The sequence below is a fragment of the Neofelis nebulosa genome, chromosome 2 (genome assembly GCF_028018385.1).
Source record: "Neofelis nebulosa isolate mNeoNeb1 chromosome 2, mNeoNeb1.pri, whole genome shotgun sequence".
Lineage (NCBI taxonomy): Eukaryota > Metazoa > Chordata > Mammalia > Carnivora > Felidae > Neofelis > Neofelis nebulosa.
Window position 1 is genome coordinate 122690789 of NC_080783.1, and position 9161 is coordinate 122699949.

At 45.3% G+C, this 9161-nt stretch overlaps 1 pseudogene; it reads right to left on the reverse strand.

Moving 5' to 3' along the window:
- Nucleotides 1-623: 623 nt before the first annotated feature.
- On the reverse strand, nt 624-1903 carry LOC131490837 (neugrin-like; annotated as a pseudogene).
- Between the last annotated feature and the right edge of the window lie 7258 nt (nt 1904-9161).

Below are 9161 nucleotides of genomic sequence, written 5' to 3' on the forward strand. Positions count from 1 at the left end.
CACAAAAAGAATGAAATCTTGCCATTTGCAACAACACGGGTGCTTCTAAAGAGTATAATGCTAAGCGAAATACATCAATCAGAGAAAGACAAATACCATATGATTTCACTCTTGTGTGGAATTTAAGAAACAAAACAAGCAAAGGGAAAAAAGAAAGAGAGAGAAAGAAATCAAGAAGCAGACTCTTAATTATAGAGAACTGATGGTTGCCAAAGAGGAGGGGGGTAAGTAGGGTGTGTTAAGTAGGTGATGGGGATTAAGGAGTGTGCCTGTGGTGACGTCAGCACTGGGTGATGTCTGAAATTGTCGAATCACTCACTATATCGCACACCTGAAGCTAATGTAACATTGTGCACTAACTGAAATTACAATAAAAACTTTGAAAAAAGGAGGTCAGAAGGCAAACTTTTCCTTTCCTCTCAAACATACATTGTAAGTACCACCAAAAGTTCTAATAATATATGCAACACCACCTGGTTTCAATATACAGAGAGTCCAAGCAAGAATGATGAGTACCAGAGATCCAAATGGGTCAGACCCAGAGCAACGCTCCAGGATTCTGGAATCTACCCAGTCTGTTATTCACCCTGACCCCTGTACCCCTGAGCCTTTGCCCTGTGAAGTTCACTGCTCTTTGTCAGATTCAAATCCAAGTAGCTCTATTGTCTCACATTCCAGGCTCACGGTTTCCTCCTGTCTCAAGGTGTATAATCCGTACACAGAAATCCAAGCAGCTCCAAACAGATTTGCTCAACTTAGCTACACTTCACATGACATCTCCCCAAGCTAGGCTCCAGCTTAAACTCTGTACAGGAAGTTGCTGTTGCTAGCAAAGAACTCTCACCCCCTCTGGACTACTCTGCTGCTGAAGTTCTGGTCACCTGGGTCCTGTGCCTTCAACTCTTCCAGCTTCTTGGCAGTTGGCAATCTGTCACTGTCAGTTCCTGGGGGTGCCCTCACAATCACTGGTGGAGTACTTTTGCAGCTCTGATGACCCAGAGCTCCAGCAACAGGTGCGAAGCTCTCCTCCGGGACCAGATTCCTTCATTTTTTCCCTTCTGTCTCCTTGGTGTATCTATACAGTGAGTGTTTTGATTCTATTCCTCTCCAATTGGTGCTGTGACCCCTGCCTTTGAATGGGGCTTCACCCCTTAGCAACGGCAAAAAGCCTGATACAGAGTGGCCTACGGAAACCAGCTTCAAGGTATCCTCAGAGCCTCGGAGCTGCTAGAGCATTGGGCAAGCCCAGATTTCTTAAGGACTTTTTGATCCTGCTTCAGTTTCTGCCCCACCGTGGGGACTACATTGGGGCCTACATCAGAGCTTTCAGCCAGTCTGGAAACTTAGCAGGATTCTGCAATTCCTCATATAAATACTGGACTTGCTCCCATGCTTCCCATGTTAGGGCCCTGGGAGAGGGCAACTGGCACCTCCATGGGCCTCCAAACTTTCTGGGGCTTAGGATGCTGGGGTTGGAAGAGGGCCAATGGCAGAAGCCATGCAGAGAAGCAAGATGGGGGGTTGAAGAACCCAGCCCTCTTCTCTCTGTTGGCTAGGGCAACAAAGACCCGTCTGTCGTCTCGGTCCTTCTCTGTACACCACCCCGGAAATCTACTGCCTAGAACAGCCTGTGATTGCGCCAGACTTTCTAAACGGGGGGTGGAGTACGTCAGGGTGAGGACCCACAGTCCAAAGAGTGCTGAACGCCTGCCCAGGTGCCCCAGACAGCCAGATGCTGCGTATGGGCTCCACGTCCTGAAGCTCCCCCTCCGCCGGTGCCCAGTGGGAATTGGTCAGCTGGGGGCAGGTACAGCCCGACCACTACCCCAGGGAACCAAACCCGCAGCGAGGGACTGTAACACAGACACAGCCTGCCCAGCCAGAGGCTCGGACTTACCCTCATGTGGACAAAAACCTGACTTTGGGGCTTCAAAAGGATGTACAAAACCTCTATGGAGACACTCAGGACATAAAAGGAGCCCCAAATAAGTTATATATGACAAGCTCCTGAATTAACTTCAATTATTATAAAATTTCCCAATCTTCTCCAAACTACGAATTCGACATGATGAAGAGCAAAGAAGAGAACTTGAGTTACCAGATATCAATGCTTGAAAGGAAGTAACTAAGATTGTAAAAGCACTGGGTCGACTAGTGCTTGTTAACCTTTCCTGCTCGTAGGAATCTCCTGGGCATCTTGTTATGGGCGGCTCCTAATTGAGAAAGTATGGGATGCAGCTTGAAATTCTGCATTCCAAACAAGCTAACCAGGGGATGCTGATGCTTTTGGTCCCTGGAACACACTTTGAGAAGCAAGGGAGTAAATAATTGAAAGAACAGAGAGCCCAGAAATAAACCCATGCATTTATGAAAGCTTGCTATACAGCAAAGATGGAATAGCAGATTAGCAGGGTAAGTGAACTATTTAATAAATTGGATTGACCCTAGGTCCTTATAAGAGGGACATAGGAGTGTCAAAATGGGGGAGAGATTTGAAGTCTCTGTGTGGTCAGCTTTGAAGATGGAGGAAGGGGCCACAAGCCAAGAAGTGGGTTCTAGAAGCTAGGAAAGGCAAGGAAACTGATTTCACCCCTAAAGACTACAGGAGGCATACAGCCCTGCCCACTCGTTGATTTTAGCCAAGTGAAAGCCATTTGGGGCTTCTAACCGCTAGACTATAAGGTAATAAATGTGTTGTTTTGGGCCACTGAGATTGTGGTAATTTGTTACAGAAGCGCTAGGAAATAAACACATCATATAACAAAGGGCACCATAAAACAACGTGAAAAGATAGGCCACAGATTGGGAGACTTTTGCAAAGGGTACAGCATACAGGATTAGAATACAAGAATACAAGGCAAACTACAAGTCAATAAAAATGGGGCAAGTGGCCCACTGGAAAAGCAAGCAAAAGATATGTACAGAATTCACAGAAGAGGAAAGCTCAGTGACCAAGAGTCATAAGATATGCAACCTCACTAATAATTCTGGAAATGCACTTTCGAAAGATGAGATACCATTTTACAGCCATAAAATTGTTAACATTTTGGTAAAGCCAAGTGTGGATGAGAATGTGGAACAATGGAAACTTTCATAAAATTCTGACAGGAGTGAATATTTTTGCAATGACTTTGGAGAGAGCAATTTGGCAACATTTAGTAAACTTGAAGGCACTTGTACTCTGACTCAATAATTGCACCTGTAGGTATTTCATTGGAGACACTATTACATGTGAGTACTTGGGGAAACTTACAATACTATTCAATAACGCATTTTTGTAACAATAAACAATTAGAAGTAATCTAAATATCCTTCAAATGGGCAAATAGATGGATTGTGGTATATTTCCACAATGGAATACTACACAGCAATTAAATTGAATGAGTCAGCACTTCCTCTCTTACCTAACTATATATGTAATTAGGCCTTAGGCTGTTTTCCTGTCTCTAGTGTCTTCTCCATTTCTGTACAACTGGAAGATCTTTGAAAATCTGGCCGTGTCTTTACCTTAATTAAAATTCTTCAGTGGGTTTTTTGGAAGTATTTTTATTGGGGTGTAATTGGTATACCATGAACTGCAGATATTTAAGTCGTGCGATGTGTTAAGTTTGGACACATGTATAAATATCACCATGATCAAGGAAGTGAACCTATCCATGACACCTAAATGCTCCCTTGTGTCCCTTTGCAGTCTCTCTGCCCTCCCCTCCAACCTCTCTCATCCGTAAGTAACCATTGATCTGCTTTCTGTCACTATAGATCAGTTTGCATTTTCTAGAGTTTATTATTAAGCAGAATCAATCCAGTATATATTCATTTTTTGTTTTGCTTCTTTCACTTAATATAATTACCTTAAGACTCATCCATGTTGCAGTGTAGTTCATTCCTTTGGATTGCTAAGTAGGATTCCATTGTGTGGATACCCTACAATGTGTTTATCCGTTCGCCTGCTGGACATCTGGGTTATTTCCAATTTTTGAGTGTTACAAATAAAGCTGCTATGAACATTGTGTACAAGTCTTTATGTGGAAATCTGGTTTCTTTTCTCTTAGGTAAATTCGTAGAAATGGAATGGCCGGATTAAGTGGTAGGCATATGTTTAACTTTTTAAGAAACTACCCTAGTGGCCGTACCATTTTGAATTCCCATAGCAAGCTTCAGTGAGATTTAAGAATGAGATCTGGGGCACTCGTCAGGCCTTGGAAAAGGGCCTCTGCAGATGTAATTAAGTTAAGGATCTCAGATCATCCTGGATTTAGAGTGGGGTTCAAGTCTAATGACAGATACACTTATAAGAGAAATGCAGATGGGGAGACAGTGACAGAGACAGAAGAGGAAACAGAGGCAGACTGGGGCTATGCCGCCCAAGGTAAGGTATACCTGGAGCCCCCGGGACCTGGACCCTACCTGCCGGGCCACAGCCTTGGGCCCTTGCCCTCCTCACCGTACCCTCACCTGCGTGCCTCGCCTGCCCTCTCGCCTGTCCTACGTCTTACTTGTACCTGCATTTCCTCATCTACACCATGCTCTCTTACCTGTGCTCTGTCTTCCCACGTGTGTTCTGTCCTTTTACATGTCCCCAAAGTAAGTAGCTCTCTTGCGAGGTTCAGGAAGGGCGAGACCGTTGGCGTATAGTTAACCTCTTACTCAACTCACGGTAATGACCTTACGGCCCCAGCTGGAACGTAAGCTCTCTGAGAAGGCGGGGAACAAACATATTAAACATTTAAACTCCTAACACCTGCATGTCACGTCTAACTAGCCTGTCGAATCCTCACGAGAACCTTGTGAGTAGATATTTTTATCTCCGTTTCACAGAACGCGAAGCTCAAAGAGCTTGTCACTTGCCCAGCGTCTCACAGCAAGGACTCACACAGAGCTCCAGCTGGCCCCCAACTCCAAGCTTTCTGTGCCATGGCACTGGGGAAGTGACTGCCCGGTCCCCTCCCATGAACTCCCTAGCTCATTTCCTCCAAGATGATAGGTGCTGGATAAATGTTTGCATACTGCTGAAAGCCGTTTATCCTCAGCCAGCCTGTCCATTAAATAGTCATTGTATTCACTTTCCATTAGAACCTCATCTGCCCGAAGCTTAAAATAGGATTGGAAATTTGCTGTGTTTGACCTATGTTCACGCATTAGCATAACTTATCAAACTAGAGAACTGAGAAGCTCCTGGATGCTGAGCGTGGGAAGGCCGAGGGAGCTCATGAAGGCCACGGGGTCCCAGGAGCACTGGGAGGAAAAAAGAGAAGGGCTCAGAGACGAGGCAGAAGAAAATGAAGACAAAGTCTTTCAGAGCAGAGTGAAAAGAGCCTCAGCCTTCATGGAGGGATCTTGGACTCAGACCCCAGCTGTGCCACTCACCATCTGGGAAACCTGGGCAAATCATAACGGCCCGTACCCTCTGCTTCTTCCTCTGAAAACTCTCAGCGGCCTCCAGCCTCACTGGGGTGACGACAGGAATTCTCACGGGATGAGATGTGTGAATCCTGCTTGTAAAGAACCAAAGGGGTGGGGCGTTTACAGTGCTCCAGGTGATGTGACTTTTTCTTCCTTGCTTTGGATTCAAACTCTCAGTCTGAAAGATGGGATGTTGTGAAATTGCTTTAAGTGCTTTGAAGCAGGGGCCGTCTTTACATCCCCCATCCCCTGGGACCTAGAATGGCGCCTTGCCCAGAACAGGTGCTCAGGGACATCTGCTTGAATGAATGATGAATGAACGAGTTGGGCTCAAAACTGCTCAGGCCATGACCCTATGCAACTATCACTGTCGTGCTCCCTGACCTCCTCTCCAGGGTCCTCAAGTGGCCTTCGGGCCAGCAGCAGCCACTTGGGGATTATGGTAATAGGCGAGAGCAGCTGGTAGGAATGGGGCGAGCATGGTAAACAGAGTCAGGTCAGCCCCAGCAGGAAGGGGCCCCCTGAATCACCTCTTTGCTGGCTACTAAAGACCCAGGGTTGGTGCAGGAAAAGTCAAGCACAACTGGGGAAGAAGGCAGTGATCTGAGCATAAAAAGAAGAAGGCGCGCATCCTACGACTAGATACAAGTGAAAGCAACAAAGAGAAATAGTAATGGGTCCTGATCAAATGGCTTCTTAAAAAAAAAGGACTTCTTAAAACACACAATGCACGGGGCGCCTGGGTGGCTCAGTTGGTTGAGCTTCCGACTTCGGCCCAGGTCACGATCTCACCGTCTGTGAGTTCGAGCCCTGCGTCGGGCTCTGTGCTGACAGCTCAGAGCCTGGAGCCTGCTTTGGATTCTGTGTCTCCCTCTCTCTCTAACCCTCCCCCACTCATGCTCTGTCTCTCTCTGTCTCAAAAATAAAATAAAACATAAAAAAAAAATTATGCACACACACATAATGCACACACACACCCCCAAATTGTACTTATTGTTACTCTAGATGGTGATAGAGAGTAAGATTGTGTTTGACGTTGGGGGCTTAAAATAAAATGTTTCCTTTGTGTGCATGTGTGTGTGTGTGTGTGCGCGTGTGCATGTGTGTATGCTGTTTCTCCAGATCCCAGCAAACATTGTGCTATGTTTCCATAATGGTGGTAGTAACATACTGCTTATTTCTAGCTGCAACTTTTGATGACTTTTGACAGCAAAAGCACTGCTCCTGGTCAAGGTGAGAGAGTGTTTGGTTACCATCAAAAGAAAAGTTGAGACGGATTCTTACAAGGGGTTGAATAGTAGCCTCCCAAAAGACATGTCTGTGTCCTAGTCCCTAGGACTTGTGAGTGTTACCGATTTGGAAAAAGGATTTTTGCAGATAAAATTGTCTTAAGAACCTTGACGTAAGATCATCCTGGATCAGTTGGTGGGCCCAAATCAGATGACCAGTGTCCTTATACTGGAAGGGCAGAGAGAAATTTAAAACAAACAGAGGAGGAGAAGACATGAAGAGGAGCAGGTGACATGAAGACAGAGATGGGATTGATGTGACTACAAGCCAAGGAACGACAAGGATCGTCCACAGTCACTGGCAGTTAGGAGAGAGGCATGGAAGGGATTCGGTTGCAGAGTCTCGGAAGGAAGTGTGGCCCCGCAAATACCATGGTTCCAGACTTCTGCCTCCAGACTGGGACAGAATAAATTTCTACTATTCTAAGTCATCTAGTTTGGGGTAGTTTGTTACAACAGTCCTTTGAAATGAACAGAAACCCAAGATCCTACCTTTTCATAGATGTTTCACGTGAAAGTTATAAACACCCACACGTCAATCCGAATTCCAGTGATGTAAAGTCCCCGTGGAAGCTCTAGCCAGCTTCTCTGAGCTCAATAATCTCTCTCAGAGTACTTCCCTGGGGAGTCCCTACGCTGCTTGACTCCCCCATCAGAGCTCTGACCCTTTTGCCACATCGTGGGTCCTGTACAACCTTCCCCGGAAATGTGCTCAGCTGAGCCCCACACCCCAGCTTATAAGGATGTTGAGTACTATTTCCCATCTACCCAAGTTCAAAGACTCTAGGGCTTAGCGAAGTCTTAAAATGCATCAGAAATCCTCACAGTGGGGGCATGTTGACTCTGGTTCTGGCCAGGAAAGGCTGCCTTTGTAGCACTGGGCTTGTACCAGCGTGAAGGACTAGCCAACCACACACCGAGTGGTTAGATCTAGTATATATTTCTGACAAGACCTGCCTGGGCAATCGGTGAATGGGATGCCCTTGTGTTCAAATTTCCTCCAATCTCCCTTCCAGAGCTTCCAACTCTTGAAAGATTCAGGGCCTCACCACTGGTCTGATCTTCCCTCTGCAGGGTCCATTCTGCTAACCCCTCTCACCGCTTCCACAAAATGAACCTGTCCCATGTCTGTTGGTCAGGCCTTTCTCCAATGCTAAGGGACAGTATCATTAATGCATTAATTAGGTCAGCTCAGGAGTTTAACAAATTTCTCATGATGGAGACCAGATGGAGAGAGGTGGGTTGGACAGTGTAGCCGTGGGTGGATTCATAGTTGGCTGAAGGCTCGTACCCAGAAAAAAATCCCTGGTCTTCTGAAGGGAGGGTTTTTTTTTTTTGTTTTTTTGTTTTTTTTTTTGTTTTTTTTGTCCTTGGCCCAATCCTAGCCAACATTTTAATCAAGAATTTAAATAAAGTCAAAGAGGCAAGCTTATCTAATTTGCAAATGACCCAACCCTGAGCAATATAGAAAATATTTGTTCACATATTGTTTTTAAAAAAAAAAAAAAAAAAGCAATGATGGACGAATAAATCCAGATCCATGTAACTTCTTTCACTTGGTTTCAGAAAATAATCCACAAAAGTAAAAAGATAGGTTAAAGCACTTTTGAGAGAGAAGATTTAGTGGTTCTAGTTTATTTTAAGCTCAATATGAGTCAACGGTCTGAGGAGAAGTTTCTAAAAGGACATAAATTTAGGTTGCATTTCTAGAGTGTACAGGTCTGGATCCAGGATGGTGATCGTTTTGGTATGCTCTGCACTGTCAGAACATGGCTGCAATTATGAGTGTGGTTTTGGATATCATGGTCGACGAGAGACACAGCTCATTGGTGGGCATCTAGCGAGACAAGTCAAGGTTGGGATGAGTTTAAGGTTGGGATGAGTTTGCTTGTCACCTGAGCAAACTTGCTTGTTAGTCCAGAGGAGGAAAGACTCGGGCATATGTTACGTGTCTTCACAGACCTGAAGAGCCATCCGCTTAGAGGGGTTGGGAGTATGGGTTGTTGGGGGCAGGATGGGTGTTGATATTCTGGGCAGCTTCAGAGAGTGAAAAGGAGAAAAAGGTAAGTCTGAAAGGACCAGATTTGGTTTCATTTCTAAGAATCAGAGTTGTCCCACAACAGGGTGTTCTCCTTTGTGATGAGATGACTCTCCCATCCTTGGAAATCGTCAAGCAAAACTATCATTGCAGTGATCACCAGGGTGGGCCAGACTGGAATCACTGGCTGGCTGGGGTCCTCTTCCACCTTTACCACTAAGGATATGTCCCCTCAGAAGCCACATGGTTGGTCCAAGAGGATGGCCCTTCTAGATGCCAGGTGGCTACTCTTGGTTAAAGTCTCAACAGGCATTGTCACTGGTTACCATCTCTAAAGAAGTTCTCAATGTCCTTTTCAACGAATCTCTTGAATAATATTATATTACTTATATATAGTGTTTTATTAGGATTATTATTTGATTTCAGGTAAA